Source organism: Cannabis sativa, unplaced genomic scaffold (genome assembly GCF_029168945.1).
Source record: "Cannabis sativa cultivar Pink pepper isolate KNU-18-1 unplaced genomic scaffold, ASM2916894v1 Contig3, whole genome shotgun sequence".
NCBI classification, from domain to species: domain Eukaryota; kingdom Viridiplantae; phylum Streptophyta; class Magnoliopsida; order Rosales; family Cannabaceae; genus Cannabis; species Cannabis sativa.
In genome coordinates, this window is record NW_026870039.1 from 3,627,938 (window position 1) to 3,645,794 (window position 17,857).

Genomic DNA, 17,857 nt, shown 5'->3' on the forward strand with positions numbered 1-17,857 from the left:
GAAATGAGAACAAAAAATAGTTTTTGAAGTTTTTAAAAACAAATCATGTTTGGTTAGTGTTTTTTAAAAACAATATTGACCAAAAGTGAATTGGTTTTTAAAACAGAAAACAACATTTTGTTGTTTTCAAAATTCTTGTTTTTTGTAAATTTGTTGTCTAAAAACTGTTTTCAAAAAACAAAGCCAAATAAGCCAAATTGTTTTAAAAAAACAATTTTCTGTTTTTAAAAACAAAAAATAATTTTTTAGTTATGATGCCAAACATGCACTTAGATTTTTTACGCTTTTAGAGTACCTCTGCAATGAATAATATTCTATAAATATAGAGCATGAATAGTAAATTTAAAAGAATCTTTAAAATAGAGAAGGAGTTTAGAGCATCTGATATAGCGTGTTTTCAGTTTAATTCTTTAAATATTTTAAAATTCTCTATTTAAAGTATCTATTGTAAGTGTTCTTAGGCCTCGTTTAGTAATTTTTTTTTTTTGTTTAATGGTCTATTTTTAGTAGTTCAATGTTATAAGAAAATTCTACAATGCACCCCTAAAAGGGGTGTATCGACGCACTCCTATCTAAAATAATTTTACTACACATTTTTTAAAAATATTTATCACTCTTTTAATTAAAAATTAAATAAACTACTAATATTTGTTGCACAAACACATCCAAAGTTTTATTATTATCATTTTACAAAAGTTTTGAATCAAAATTATTTTTATCTGACTGCAAAAAAAATTATTTTTATCATAAAAAATTATAAAGAATATATACATACATAGATCCAATATCTACATCACTGCAAGCATATAAAAGTAACAAATATAATGGGTAATTTTACTGTAAGACCCTTCGTTTGTACCTCATAGTATGGGGTAGTTTTTTGGTCAATAACTGTTATATATAATGAAGATTAAAATGTGGCATATTATATATTAATATGAGATTGATATATATTATGTGTTGGAGGTTATATTAGATCATTATAGTATAATAATACACATAAATTGTAACAAATGAGGAGTTACAAATCTGAAATAGATTGTAACCTAAGGATCAAAAATTGATAAATATGTAATTATGTGAGTTGTTACATATGGGAGTTATGGAATTAATGGGAAAAGTTTCTAGCTGTTAGAAACTGTTACAATACTCAATTATATCATTTAAATGGGTATTGAGACGTTGAGAAATGATTTAACTCGGAGAGGAGTTACATTTTGAGTTCTCAGGAAACAGTTGTTTAATAGTTGTTTGTATGTTATTTTATGGTTGTTTTCGAACATCTGGAACCAGATTTTTGAAAACGTTCATAAACGCATACAAATTAATTGAGCATGTTTCCAGCTCTCTTGTCCAACGTTTTCATCCCATCAAACACAAATTAATGTGTTGGTAACAGCCATGTGATGAAGGAATTTGATTTTCAAATGTGATCCTCAAAACACTATAAATAGAGGGCTTTGGTTCACTTGTAGACAACACAATTTTCTATCTTCTAAACACTAAGCTAGAAAATATTGAGAGGCTTGTTTATTTCCAAAAGCATTTCCATTCTATTCCCTAAGTGTTTTCTATAGGGGGAAAATAAACTTTTTGGACAAAGGTGTTTAAACCTTGTTCAAGCCTTTGGTGATCCCCCTTTACTTACTTGCGTTCTTCTTCATCTTCTTTTTCCTATTTGTTTTTGCCTCTTCTTCTCTTTATTATATATATATTATATCTCTTCTATATTCACTAATATATATATACTATGTATCATTCATATATATATATATATCTCTTTATTATATATATATATATATTCTCTTTTTGCTTTTACATTTATGTGTATATATTTGCTTTGAGTTGTATCTTTGTCCTCATCTTTTCTTTCTCTTTATTTGTATTTTGTGCTTTGGGATTGTAACTTTTATTTAATCTATAGTCCTTGTAATTTTGTTGCATAGAGTTGTAATTTTCTTGGTCTCTTTATTCATCTTATTGTTATTCTTCTATTGATATCTCATATTTTCCTAACAATAATATTAAAGTCAAATAGAGATTACAAAGTAGTGTGTACGTACACTTGTGATTATATTTTTTTTTGGTTAAAAAAAAGCGGATGCTGTATAAAAAAATTGTTAAAAAAAAGTAGGAAAGATAATTGCTTTATATTTGTCGTGTGTATGTATCATTAATAGGCTTTATTTATTTGGCTTTAAGTTAATGGACTTCGTTATTTTAATTTTTTTTTGTTATTGAAAAAAAATATGTTTTTAAAAAATACATATATAATTTTAAAAATAAAAAAAATATTAGAATGTTTCATAAAAATGATATTATGTTCATAAGAATGTGTTAGCAGGTGCAATTTATGATATTTGGCTAAATTGAAATTTAAGTAAGAAAATAACATTGCTATTGGGCACTAGTGATGCTCAGTACCTGCTATAGGTGGCGCCCCACGATTGATTATCGATATTCCCTAAAAGCTATTCTCTAAGTTATATAGAATTTGATACTTAATTATACCAATATCGCTGCAGCATGACACCGAGGAGGGTGCTAGACACCAATGATGCCTTTAGCAATTCTCATAAGAAAAAGTATATGAATCCGAGTTGTATAGAAGTAGCATTAAAGAGAGCCTCAAAAATAGATTTAATCTTGTATAGAAAAGAAAGTTGTCTAGTATAGATAAATTGTTCTTAAAAATGTGAAAAAGTTGTAAGTTTTTCTTTTGAAGGGGAATCCTTTTGTGGATGTAATGGACTTGGTTTGATTAATAAAAATTATCTTTCTTGATAAAAAATAATAATAAAATAAATTAATTTAAAAGATAATTATGGTCAAATTATGTATGTAAATAAATTAGTGGCGAAAGTATCTAATTAATCAATTTTGTTATAGTTAACTATTACTATAAAAAAAATTAATAGAAAAATTCATAAGTAAAATTATTATTTTTTAAAATAAATACCTATATAAAAATAATTCAAGTTAACTTAAAAAAATAATAATAATTTAAATTAAAAATTATTATTTTTTTAATTATTAATATTATTTTATTTTTTTAAATAAATATATAATTAAATATTATTATAATATGTATAAAGTTTTAATTGTATATAAGCAGTCCTATCGTAAGAGTATATACTTTATATCTTAATAACACATGATTTAAAATCAATGGTCAAAAAAGCTTCCCTACCAGTAGGGAACTTATGCTAAGTCCTACCATAGTCTTGCCCTATATATATAAAGGAGAGATATGAGGCGGTGAAATGTCACTCTCAAATTACTCTAAATACTTCTATTTAATCTCTCTTTAATTTTCTCAATTTTTTATTTTTTATTTAATTTAATTTAAAAAATATTTATATATAAATACAATTGAAAAGGTAGGTGAATAGTTTGTTCAAAAAAAAAAAAAACCTACGTGACTAGTCATAGTAATGGGATATTTGGTTCCTGAAAACATCTCAGTCACATTGTAAAATAATTTCAATTTGTCACACATCAATTTTGCTAAAATCCAATCTCGATCACTAGGTGCTTGTTTATAGTTTTCTCAGTTTATACTAGGTGATTGATGACATCCTTATACACAGTGACACTCATAAGCATCAAATAAGTAGAATTCCACCTAGTTTTACAATCGAGAACTAACTTTCTATTACTTGAAAACTTTAATCCATCGTTAGCCTCCTCAAATTTTTTTCACTCTTAGGTGTTGTGGTCCAATAAACTACACTCTCATGAATAGTTTCTATCCCATCTTGAATTGCACCTAAACCTTGTTGAACAATCAAATTCAAGATATGTGCACAACATTTTATATGAAGTAATTCCCCTTGTAACAGTAAATTATCATTTCTCAATTTTTCTTTCATCTTATCCATCATAGAAATATTACTACAGTTATCTAAAGTCAAAGTAAATAACTTTATAATCAATGGACCATGCAACCAAATACTCCATCAACTCTTTTGTTAGTATTTTCACATTATGTGGGGCAGACACATATATAAACCTATAATTATGATAAAAATAACTAATTAGTAATAGTTGTTGTTGAAGGAATTTCACAACACCAAAATTAATAATAACAATAATAATTATAATAATAATATGATGAATAAGTGCGAGTATTCAACCTACAATAGCGAGTACTCGAACTGGGAACACAAATACTTAATGAAAACTGGAAATACAAAGAACACGAGGGAATATAGTGGTTCAGTCAGATCACGGTTTGCTTAGTCCACTGTTGCAAAGATTCTGTAGGTGTCCCATTTCACGGTTGATCACTCATTTATATACAAAGCAAGTGTTCGATTATTTACACAACGATTGCATTCGTTGTCAATCCGTTTGTACATTGATTTACAATAATTAAGCTGAAAAACATAAACATTTAATAAATAAAGAATATTTTCTATTCACTAAGCAACATATGCGACTTCTAATGTGCGAGTTAGCTGTTCATATTCTTGCATAAGCTCGTGGACTTAGAATACACCTAACACTTAGTTGAGTTTAAGATGTCTGCGTCCTTGTATAGTCGCATTTACGGACATTGTATAACGAACTGATAGAACCAAGACATGCGAGTCTATATTGGTTTATCGAGGTTGTTGGGTCATCGGGACCAGCTCGCTTTATAGAGGATCGATCTCTATGTTTTCGCAGGAGGATTGAGAGGATACTCGCATATATCGTGGTATATGCGAGTTAAATCCGTTCCTTGGTCCTACATAATTCAAGCCTTGCGAATGCGATTAGACTTGGTCATATTCGCATCATCTCGCTGAGTTTAGCTCAAGCGAGGTTTAAACTCGACGAGTCTCTCATTGACATCTCAGCTTTCCTTGGGGAAATTGAGTACATGTGTCCTTCAAATAGGAGTCTGGTCTTGAGTTTCTAGGTGAGAAATATCTCACTATAACACATGCCCCTAGTTTCGCGAGTGGACAGGTGCGGTCATGAGGGAAACTATACGCGAGAGACAGGTAAAAGGTTATCACGAGGTGGTGACCTTTGGTTGTCCCATCGAGGGTTTCGAAAAATGACGGCTGTAATTATTTCATTTTATCCTATTTATGGTGCCACGTCATGAAATTCTTCAGTTTTCATGTAGGCGTGCCCATGGCTGGCCGTTGGATGGGGTGACCTTAGGCATTCCTGTTGCAACGTGTCACAATCCCAATTTATGAGGGGTATTGGTATTTAAGTCCTCAGATACGAAACAATTTTCTTACTTTCCCTCTCATTTTCATTTTCTCCATTCACCTGAAGCTTTTCAAAGGCAAGAAACCCCCTTTTTCAAACAAATTTCTGTTCTGCCCCTTTTGAATTGTCACAGCTTCTCGAAACGATCGAGACTATTTACAGAGGAGCATTGAATCCCAAGGTTAGTTTTTCGAATCTTCTTTTGAATTTTTTGTTTCTGGATTTGAGAAAAAGCCTTACACTTCTGAATGTTTTTGGAAAAAAGGTTGAAAATGCATGCTTAGTTGTAGGAAATACACATAGAGTTTTACACCTTGTTAGAACTGGGTAATCCGTAGGAGAAAACAGACCTGTAATTGGCATAACCGCCAATTCAGGAAGAATATTTTGAATATTCGCACCTTTTTGATTGCTTATCTCTGGAATACTCGCGAGTATTTGGATGAGCATCTTGAATACTCGCATATCTGCTTCCTTTAAGAATTCTGAGGATTTTATCGCTTTTACCCTTTGTTTAGAACTTAGGGTTTTCTCTATATTCTCTGTATATTTTGTTGTGGGGATAATTGTTAAGTCTTTCAAATGGTGGGTGTGTCGCCGTATTCCAATGCTCATGCGTGCGATCGCATTTTCCTTGAGGTACTGCGATACACCCAGCCATTTGCGACATACGCCAGCGTTCCCTGTTCCCATAGAACCGTATATTTCGACTAGTAGGTTTGCTCGAAACAGTGAGGTGTTTCCGTTAGCCCAAGGTTTATGCGAGAAAGGCATGCCCCTTGAGATATATGAGATTCCTCAGCTGTTTCTTGAGATATACCGCTAGTCGGATATGCGTGATATACTCACAGGTTGTGATTGGTTAGATTTCTCGAAACGGTGGGTGTTTCCCAGTATATAACTTCAGGGTCATGCTCGTAAATGCATGCCCTTTGGGTCACTGGGTAACTCCCAACCGTTTTTTGAGATATTCTTTTAGTCGCACACTTGCGATTTTATGCCTTGGTGGGCTGATTAGGTTTTCGCGAGAATCCGAATTAGCCTTCCAGAGAATTTTTTTGAATTTCTTATGCGGGTGAGGTCACTTGTATTGTTTTTGCACATTCACCACACTGAAAAGATCTTCTATCTTTTAGATGAGCGACTTGTCGGAAAGCCAGATGTTTGGCTTTGGAGGCAATGCTTTCGATGGCGACCAAGACGAGGAGGATAGCTTCATCCCGACCTCGATCTCAGAAGTGGAGACTCCAGTTGCCGGAGATGCGGAGCTAGGCCCGTTGTCCTCCGTAGATATAGAAAGGATGGTTTAGGAGCTCGCTGAACCAAGGACCATCGAGATTCGTGATAGCGAGTCTACGGTGTCAGCTCGTGAACACCTTGTTAATTCTAGGCATGCTCCTGATGCCGAAGTCGAGGAGATGGGTGAGGACTGGGAGGCTCCAGACCGCGAGTCAGAGGAAGAGGAGGACGCAAAAGGGAGCGGGACTGACTCAGTGGACAACACTCAACTGGACGAGCCCTTCTCATGCGAGGATTTGGTTTTGCAAGTCACCAAGTCCGACCTAACCGCGTATACAAGGTTAAATCTGCTACGCCTCAGTACCATGCGTCCTCGTCCTACCCAGAGACCGCATCTACCTTTCACCAATCCTGCGATAATACCTATAGAGAATGTGGTTGTTTCTATACCCATTCTCCGCTGTGGGGTATCGCTTCCTTTTCACCCATTCATCGCTGCTATTCTTAAGCGATATGATATATCCCCCTTTCAATTAACCCCAAACAGTTATCGCATAGCCCTCGGGTTTTATGCGATGTACATGGAATACGCACATAAGGAGCCTTCGATGGAGGACTTCAGCTACTTTTATGACATAAAAAGCGTGGGCCTTCACAACGGCTTCTATTGCTTCAGTAAATGGGCTACTTCTGAAATCAACAGGGTGGAAGACATGGTTTCCAATATGGGGGATTAGAAATCTAAGTGGTTTTACGTGTTTAAAGTACCAAGAATTAGGACTGATTTTAATCGTCGACCTAGTACGTCGCACACTTTAAGACTTAGTTAATTTTCATATTACCTTGTGATATGATCTAACACGCTCTTCCTTACTGTTTGCAGATAGACCGGCTTGACCCGTACTGGAATCGGTTAGCAGAGAAATCGCTGAAGTTCTCGGTTGCCTCCTTGTTCAAGATCGCGACTGGCGAATACTGTGCACGACCTTGAAGCTGCGGGAGCACAAGTTAATTCCAAAGAACGCCAGCCTTCATCGGGAGCCAGTATACAAGGAGCCGTCTGAGAAGCAAAAGGAGAAGATAGACAAACGTCTTTCTAAACAGACCTCTCGACCAACATCAGGTAACACATCGCATATATGCGGTATATATATATATGAGTCATTGTTTATATTTTAACTTATCTTTTCTTGTCTTCGTAGAAATGACTTTCTTGAAGCAAGCTCCTGTTCTCAATCGCAAGCCGAAGACCGGAACAGCGACGACTTCTCCTGTCGTTCCTGAAAAAAAGGAAAAGTGACATCGTGATTACTCTAGCTGCTGATACGTCCAAGAAGCTGGAGAGGCCCTCACAAGACAAGGGGAAGAAAGTTGTGATCGATCTAGCTGTTCGAGCTCGCGATTTTCTAGTTCTTCAGGAGAAGTTCGTGGGCGAGGAGTTCATGTCAAAGGTTAAGAGGACTCCCTCTGAGGAACTTATGCCTCGCTCTGCAGAGTTGGCTTCGTAGTTTATGACTATGTTTTCGAAGGCTTTCGTTGCTGGTTCCAAGGAAGTTGATCTTTTAAAGAAGCAGAATGTCCAGCTTCAGGATAATGTCAAGAAGCTGAAGCAGGAAGCGACTAACAAGGAAAAAGAGCTCGAGGAATTCCGTAAGCAAGTCGAACTTGAAGCCAAGAACTCTAAGGCAAAGATTGAGGAGATGTCTCGCGACTTGGAGGCCGAGAAGGAGAATGGGAAGAAACAATATGACCAGACGGTCTCTGACTACATATACACAACTCTTTCCAAGATTCTAGACTTCGACTTCTCGATCCTCGAGGCAGAGGCGGCTGAGATGGCTGAGGCTTTTCGAGCTATGTCACCTATGCAGACCCAAGGAGGTGGGGGAAATCTCTTTCCAGAGGACACTGATGCTGCGAATACTGAAGAGGTTGCTGACGAGGCTGCCAGCAAAGTCGCAGATGAATCCGCTACTCCAACTGCCTCTTTCGCTCCCAATGCTTAGTTTACTTACTTTATGAATATTTTGCCAAACTTTTTAAGCGGTACGCGGGTACTCGCGATTTGTACTTAGACAAATTTCTCTTTATGGTTTTTAATATTTCGAACAACATATATCCCTTCGGGGATATTTATTTATGTTATCATATTCGCAGTACACGGGTACTCGCGTCTTTTGCTATTTTGATTGTGGTATTATTTACATCTTGGTGTAAAAAATGCTAAGGTAAAAATGAATTTTTTAAAACTCGAGAAAAATTTAACTTTTATAAAGAACAAGTTAATCAATAGTACAAAGTGGGCTATATACCCCCTATACTTAGAACATTTATAGATAAATTGACTAAGTATAAATACATACGAGTACATATGATATACTGCGAGTACTATTGATAATAAAACTTCAAACTTTCGCCATTCCAGGCTCTTTGAAGTGCAGTACCATTGAGTTCTGCAAGTCGATATGTTGCGTTACCAATCTTCTCAGCGATGAGGTATGGTCCTTCCCAATTGTCTCCGAAAACCCCATGCGCTGGGTTTTTCGTGTTTGGCATGACTTTTCGAAGAACCAAATCCCCTACTCGCAGAATTCTCTCCTTGACCTTAGAGTTGAAATACCGCGCAGTTCGCTGCTGATAAGCCACATTTTTCAGGTGAGCCTGGTCGCGCTTTTCTTCTAAAAGGTCAAGGTGGAGCAATTGTTTTTCTTCATTCTGGACAATGTTGAAAACATCTCTTCGCAGGGAACCTGCCCCAAACTCGACTGGTACCATAGCTTCGCATCCATAGGAGAGCGAGAAAGGAGTTTCACCAGTCGTGAATCGGGGAATTGTGTTATATGACCATAAAACTTGCGAAAGTTCTTCTGGCCATACCCCCTTACGCTCTTTGAGTTTTCCTTTGATGGTATGTTTGATTATCTTGTTGACGGCTTCTGTCTGCCCATTGCTCTGTGGGTAGGCGACTGCTGAAAAAACCTTTTTAATTCCCAACTCATCGCACAATTGTCGCATTTCCTTACAATCGAATTGCTTTGCGTTGTTTGAGATGAGTTTGTAAGGGATGCCAAATTGACAGATTATGGAGTTATAGACAAGCTCGCGTAGTTTGGCTACTGTAATAGTTGCAAGTGCCTTTGCCTTAGCCCACTTGGTGAAGTAGTCAACCGCGACCACGGCGCCAAATGTTATTGAAAGAATTTCACAACACCAAAATAAATAATAACAATAATAATTATAATAATAATATGATGAATAAGTGCGAGTATTCAACCTAGAATGGCGAGTACTCAAACTTAGAACACAAATACTTAATGAAAACTGGAAATACAAAGAACACGAGGGAATATAGTGGTTCAATCAGATCACTGTCTGCTTAGTCCACTGTTGCAAAGATTCTGTAGGTGTCCCCTTTCACGGTGGATCACTCCTTTATATACAAAGCAAGTGTCCGATTATTTACACAACGATTGCATTCATTGTCAATCCGTTTGTACATTGATTTACAATAATTAAGCTGAAAAACGTAAACATTTAATAAATAAAGAACAGTTTCTATTCACTAAATACAGCAACGTATGCGACTTCTAATGTGCGAGTTGACTGTTCATATTCTTGCATAAGCTCGTGGACTTAGAATACACCTAACACTTAGTTGAGTTTAAGATGTCTGCGTCATTGTATAGTCGCATTTACGGACATCGTATAACGAGCTGATAGAACCAAGACATGCGAGTCTATATTGGTTTATCGAGGCTGTTGGGTCATCGGGACCAGCTCGCTTTATAGAGGATCGATCTCTATGTTTTTGCAGGAGGATCGAGAGGATACTCGCATATATCGTGGTATATGCGAGTTAAACCCGTTCCTTGGTCCTACATAATGCAAGCCTTGAGAATGCGATTAGACTTGGTCATATTCGCATCATCTCGCTGAGTTTAGCTCAGGCGAGGTTTAAACTCGAGGAGTCTCTCATTGACATCTCAGCTTTCCTTGGGGAAATTGAGTATACGTGTCCTTCAAACAAGAGTCTGGTCTCGAGTTTCTAGGTGAGAAAAATCTCACTATAACAATAGTATATAAGTAATCAATTGTAAGTTATCAATATACAAGGTGTACTAGTAAACTAACCTTATAATTTGATTGCGCAAAAACTATAAGTCATCGATGTAGTGTGTAGTTACCACCATGTAACCCCTTTTTTGATTAGTGGTTGTCCATATCAATTGTGACTACAATTCTACATTGATTGTTGCTCAATATATATATATATATATATTTTGGTCTTCTCACTCTCATGTAAAATGATCATTTTGGCAAGCTCCTCCCTTGAAAATTCTTAGACAAATGTGTGAGCACCGAGTGTAGTAGTTCCATCTTTTCTCTGATTTGGATTCAAGATGGTTTGCTTTATGTCTCGATGTTTTCTAAGAGGACATCTCTTGGAATGTTCATGCAAATGTGCAGTTCTATTTTTTCTTGTTCCTCCTAATTGTTTTTCACAAGAGTTGCAATTAATAGTCTTTTCAATTCCATTTGTTAGAAGTCATCACCTCCTCTAAACTTCTAGAAATTTCTAGTTATTACATATTTGTTAGTTAATTTAAGACAAAGCCCATTGTAATTACCAAAGATTAGTAGAAAAGTCTAGATAAATGTAAGAAATGAGTAGAAAATAATTTTCTAGAAATTTTTAGAAACAATAGTCACTAGATGTTTCTAGTTATTTGGGACAAGCCCAATGCTAGAATTCTCTAGCAAATTGAAGAGGCTTCATCAACCAACCATGAGGCACTATAAATAGACCCTTGGTCTCATGGATGTGGGTGCACAAAACAAGTGAAGTCTTAGTGTGTGCTAAGTTATCTATACACAAGTGTGTGTGTGTGTGTTTTCTTAATAAGTGTCTAAATACAAAGTGTCCCAAAAGTGTGAGTTATATACAAGTGTGTAGTAAAGGTGTCTAGTGATTAAATTAAAGAGTAAGTGTTTGGTGTATTGTGGTCTAATAAAAAAAGTGTTCAAGTCTTGGTGTAATTACTTTTTCAATAATAAAGTAATTACGTTTTCACGTGTTGTGGTGTCCAACAAGTGGTATCAGAGCCGGATCGAGTTCGTTCCGAAAGAGTCCTTTGTTGAGTTTCTTAGAGTGATCGTGTGTGGTTTAGTACTATAGAGTTTGCACGATGGGTGACCTTCAAGTGGTCGGCGGAATTAAGAAACTTAACAACCAAAATTACAACACGTGGTCGATGCACATGGAGACATATCTCCAAGGCCAAGACTTATGGGAGATCGTTGGTGGCAATGAAGTCACACAACCAGAGGATGCATCCACTTTAAAGAAATGGAAGATTAAAGCGGGCAAAGCCATGTTTGCGATTCGGACCACAGTCGAAGATGAGATGTTGGAGCACATCAGGCCGGCGAAGACACCGAAGGAAGCATGGGATACTTTTGCATCGCTGTTCACCAAGAAGAATGATACAAGATTGCAGCTTCTGGAGAATGAGCTTCTCTCAATCAGGCAGCGCGACATGACGATCAACCAATACTTCACCAAGGTAAAATCTCTTTGTCGCGAAATCTCTGCATTAGACTCTGGTGCTGGCATGTCAGATGCTAGAATTAGAAGAATTATTATTCATGGATTAAGGCCAGAATATAGAACTTTTATTGCTGCAATACAAGGTTGGCCAAGCCAACCTTCTCTTGTTGAGTTAGAAAACTTGCTAGCTGACCAAGAAGCGTTAGCTAAGCAAACGTCTGGAGTCTCATTAAAGAGTGATGAAGAAGCACTCTTTAGTAGAGATAAGAAAGGACGACCCCGACCAAATACTAGTAGAAATACTAGAAAACATGATGACAAGGATAGTCATCATGGGAGCTCCCAAACAGGGGGAGCTCAGAATAAAGACAAACGGGGTGGTCAATCAAAGAATAACAATAAATTTGATGGAAAATGCTACAACTGTGGCAAGTATGGCCACATGGCTAAAAGTTGTTGGTTCAAGAAGAAAACTGCAGAAGGCAATGCAGCCACATCAAATGCAGAAAGGACAAGCGATGAAGAATGGGACGCAGAAGCATCATTCGCAGTGGAGGAAGAAGAATTAGCTTTGACAGCTTCTGTTCCAGGAAAGATCGACTACAATAACGATTGGATAGTCGACTCTGGCTGCTCAAATCATATGACAGGAGATGAAGAGAAGCTGCAAGATATGACAGAATATAAAGGTGGTCGCGTTGTGGTGACAACCAACAACTCAAGATTACCGATCGCGCACATCGGTAAAATAACAATCATCCCGAGATTCAGCCGAAAAGAAGTTTCACTCCAGGATGTCTACCATGTACCTGGGATGAAGAAAAACTTACTATCAGTGGCACAACTTACGGCGACAGGCCACCATGTTGTATTTGGCCCTCAAGATGTCAAGATCTACAAAGATCTTGAAATCTCTGGAACACCGATGATGAAAGGATGCCGCTTAGAGTCTCTCTATGTAATGTCAGCAGAGTCCGCTTATGTAGACAACACTCGGAAGAATGAAACAACAGATTTGTGGCATGCAAGGCTAGGACATGTCAGTTATCATAAACTCAAGGTGATTATGAAGAAGTCTATGCTGAAGGGTCTTCCTCAACTCGAGGTCAGAACAGAGACTGTATGTGCTGGCTGCCAATACGGTAAGGCGCATCAATTACCGTATGAAGATTCAAAGTTCAAAGCTAAAGCACCATTGGAGCTGGTCCATTCTGACGTGTTTGGGCGAGTCAAACAACCATCAATCAACGGCATGCAGTACATGGTTACATTCATCGACGACCTTTCAAGGTACGTATGGGTTTTCTTTATGAAAGAAAAATCCGAAACTTTTTCAAAATTTAAAGAGTTTAAAGAAATAGTAGAAGGAGAAGTCGGCAAGAAAATCCAATGCCTCCGAACAGACAACGGTGGCGAATATACCTTAGATGAATTTTTTGAGTATCTTCGAGAATGCCGCGTACGCCATCAATTCACATGTGCAAATACGCCACAACAGAATAGAGTAGCCGAGAGGAAGAATCGCCATCTTGCAGAAACATGTTGAAGCATGCTACATGCGAAGAATGTTCCAGGGAGATTTTGGGCTGAAGGTATGAAGACAGCCGCTCATGTAATCAATAGGCTTCCCCAGGCTAAGTTAGGGTTCATTTCACCCTTTGAAAAATTGTGGGGTTGTAAACCTGCAGTAAGTCACTTTCGAGTATTTGGCTGTGTGTGCTACGTGTTCGTGCCAAGCCACCTACGTAGCAAATTTGACAAGAAGGCGATACGATGTATCTTTGTGGGATACGACAGTCAACGGAAAGGGTGGAGATGTTGCGACCCTACAACTGGAAAATGTTATACATCAAGGAATGTGGTCTTTGATGAATCATCATCATGGTGGTCATCGCAAAAGGAAGCATTACCAGATTCTAAAGAAATGGAAGATGAATTGCAGAAGAAAATGGCGGAGCAAATTGTTGAGTTACTTACAACACAAGATACAGATGAAGAAGAAAATAGCGAGGATGAGGCACCTCAAAATCCATCGCAAACAGGGGTGCATCAAAGAGAAGGACATGATGATAGTCAACCAGAACTTCGGAGATCAACAAGAGCGCGAAAGCCAAATCCAAAATATGCTAATGCTGCTGTAGCTGAAGAAGAAAAGTTCAAAGAACCAGAGTCATATGAAGAGGCATACCAAAACTCCAAGTGGCTAGGAGCTATGAAAGAAGAAATACGTGCGCTAGCAAAGAATCAGACTTGGGAGTTGGTACCAAAGCCGAAGGAAGTGAAACCCATTTCGTGCAAATGGGTCTACAAGGTAAAAACTCGTCCTGACGGTTCAATTGAGAGATACAAGGCTCGCTTAGTTGCTCGAGGATTCTCTCAACAATATGGGCTAGATTATGACGAGACATTTAGCCCAGTCGCTAAAATTACAACAGTGCGAGTTCTGTTAGCACTTGCAGCTAGTAAAGACTGGAGGCTATGGCAGATGGATGTGAAGAATGCCTTTCTACATGGAGAACTGGATCGAGAGATATACATGGTGCAACCAAGAGGATTTGAGGATAAAGCACATCCTGACTATGTTTGCAAACTGAAAAAGGCGCTCTATGGATTAAAGCAAGCTCCACGAGCATGGTATGGAAAGATTGCTGAGTTTTTAGTAGAAAGTGGATATTCCATGGCACATGCAGATTCAAGCTTATTCGTCAAAGTAAAGGAAGCAAAGATCGCAATTGTTCTGGTATATGTCGATGATCTCATTATCACTGGAGATGATGATGCAGAAATTTATCAAACAAAAGAGAACCTATTAGTACGCTTTCAAATGAAGGAGCTTGGAGAATTGAAACACTTCCTTGGATTAGAAGTTGATCGAACTGAGGAAGGCTTATTTCTCTGTCAACAAAAGTATGCTAAAGATTTGCTGCAAAGATTTGGAATGCTCGAGTGCAAGCCCATCTCAACACCTATGGAAGCTAATGCTAAGCTATGTGCTCATGTTGGGAAGGACTTGCAAGATGGAGCAATGTATCGACAACTGGTGGGAAGTCTAATCTACCTTACATTGACTCGACCAGATATTTCTTATGCAGTTGGAGTAGTAAGTCGATATATGCAGCAACCAAAGAAGCCACATTTGGAAGTAGTACGACGAATACTGAGGTGTGTCAAAGATACCATTAACTATGGTCTCTTATATAAAAAAGGGGATGAGGTTAAGATCATTGGCTACTGCGATGCTGATTATGCTGGAGATCATGATACCCGACGATCAACTACTGGGTATGTATTCAAGATTGGATCTGGAGTAGTGTCCTGGTGTAGCAAAAGGCAACCAACAGTGTCTTTGTCAACCACGGAAGCAGAGTATAGAGCAGCAGCAATGGCGGCTCAAGAAAGTACGTGGTTGAAGCAACTAATGAAGGATTTACACCAATCCACAGATTCTGCAGTGCCACTTTATTGTGATAATCAGTCTGCTATTCGTTTGGCAGAAAATCCAGTATTTCATGCTCGAACAAAGCATGTGGAGGTGCATTACCATTTTCTCAGAGAGAAAGTACTTCAGGAAAAATTAGAGATGCACCAAGTGAAGAGCGAAGATCAAGTAGCAGACTTATTCACTAAAGGACTCAGCACAACGAGATTTCAAAAACTCAGAGAACAACTCAATATGAAGAGTCGGTGCTGAGGGGGAGTGTTAGAAGTCATCACCTCCTCTAAACTTCTAGAAATTTCTAGTTATTGCATATTTGTTAGTTAATTTAAGACAAAGCCCATTATAATTACCAAAGATTAGTAGAAAAGTTTAGATAAATGTAAGAAATGAGTAGAAAATAATTTTCTAGAAATTTTTAGAAACAATAGTCACTAGATGTTTCTAGTTATTTGGGACAAGCCCAATGCTAGAATTCTCTAGCAAATTGAAGAGGCTTCATCAACCAACCATGAGGCACTATAAATAGACCCTTGGTCTCATGGATGTGGTTGCACAAAACAAGTGAAGTTTTAGTGTGTGCTAAGTTATCTATACACAAGTGTGTGTGTGTGTTCTTAATAAGTGTCTAAATACAAAGTGTCCCAAAAGTGTGAGTTATATACAAGTGTGTAGTAAAAGTGTCTAGTGATTAAATTAAAGAGTAAGTATTTGGTGTATTGTGGTCTAATAAAAAAAGTGTTCAAGTCTTGGTGTAATTACTTTTTCAATAATAAAGTAATTACGTTTTCACGTGTTGTGGTGTCCAACACCATTGACTTTTTGCTTTTTAAAGTGATTCCAAACTATAGAAGTTAGTCTTTTATTTTTTTCTCCACAATCTCACCATCTATAATTAGTGGGATTCTGCCGTTGGAAGAGAAGAATTAATAGTTTAGTAGGCGGAGCTGTTGTAGATTCATTATTATTTTCTTCAATTGTAAGTGGGAATTTTGTGTAGCATCTTGTGGAGAACTTTCAGTTTCAGTCATTGTTAGACTTGGACTACAAAGTACAAATCATTACACAAAATTAAATAAACTTACATCTACTAAAATTCTAATACCAGCCATCAAATATATAAAAAAATATTGAACAACTAATATTATATTTAAAATTTGAATCAATGGAAATAGTAGATGTAGAATTAATATAATATAACTATTCTATTTCTAGTCCACACGTATACAATACAATTAAGAGAAAGATCTATATATATAAATAAAGGAAAGCATAATATAAGTTTAGGTGGCACTCTATATTCATTCTATCACTATTTTCTTTTTTTTTAATAGTTTTTATTTTTTTTTATTATTTTATATTCATATATTTATAAAAAAGTATAATTAATTAATAATTATTAATAATAAATAATTTAATATTATAACTTTTCCACTTCTTCATAACATATTTTATAATTGCATATTTATCACTATACATAAATACATAAATATAAAAACTTAAGTTACAACCTTTTAACTTACCCATAACTCCTTTGAATATTTTTGTATTTTCATCACTATATATACACATATAGATTTGAAGAAATGATAATCAAGTTAAGAGTGAAATACAAAATACAATAGCTTTATTGACAAATTTCATTACGGTACAATTCTTCATTTTTTTTCTTTTTTGTTATCTTTTAAATAATTGTGTGTATATATAATGTATGTATCTATTATCTATATTTATGTAATTCTATAAGTGATAGATTAAAATGTTTCTGGTATAAATTCTCAAACTTCTTATTTTTCATATCTCTATCTCTCTTACTTTCACAAACTTTATATATTATGTATGTTTTGTTTTTCGCCACATTATTTCTAATCTACTTTATTATTTATTTTTATTGTAATTAAATACAATTACATATTTATCTTTGAAAAATGATGTAGCATTCTCTTTCTTTAATAATTTATTTTTGCTAATTTTTTATTTTTTTTTCTAATTATTTATATTTAACATTTAGTAATTTATAACAAAAAGAAAATGAAAAGAGATTAATATTAATATTATCTTTTACAATAATTATGATTTTTTTTTTATCTTTTAATTTAGTAAGGAGTAATTATGAGATTTTTAATTACTAATTACATTAGTAATTTAATTAGACTACATTATTAAGAAAGAAAAGTATATATATATAATTATAATTTATAAGAACCATAATATATAGTACAATGTATAACATATGTATAAATAGATACAATCATTAATAATTATAAGTACCGTATGCTTATATAATAAGAAGAATATATATATAGACAAGGCTGACTCTGAGTTAAAATGAGTTATAAGCAAAATAAATTTGTTGGACCCTTATTATAAAGATAAATGATATTTTTTAAAATTATTAAAAAAAATATGTATATTTTTTAAAA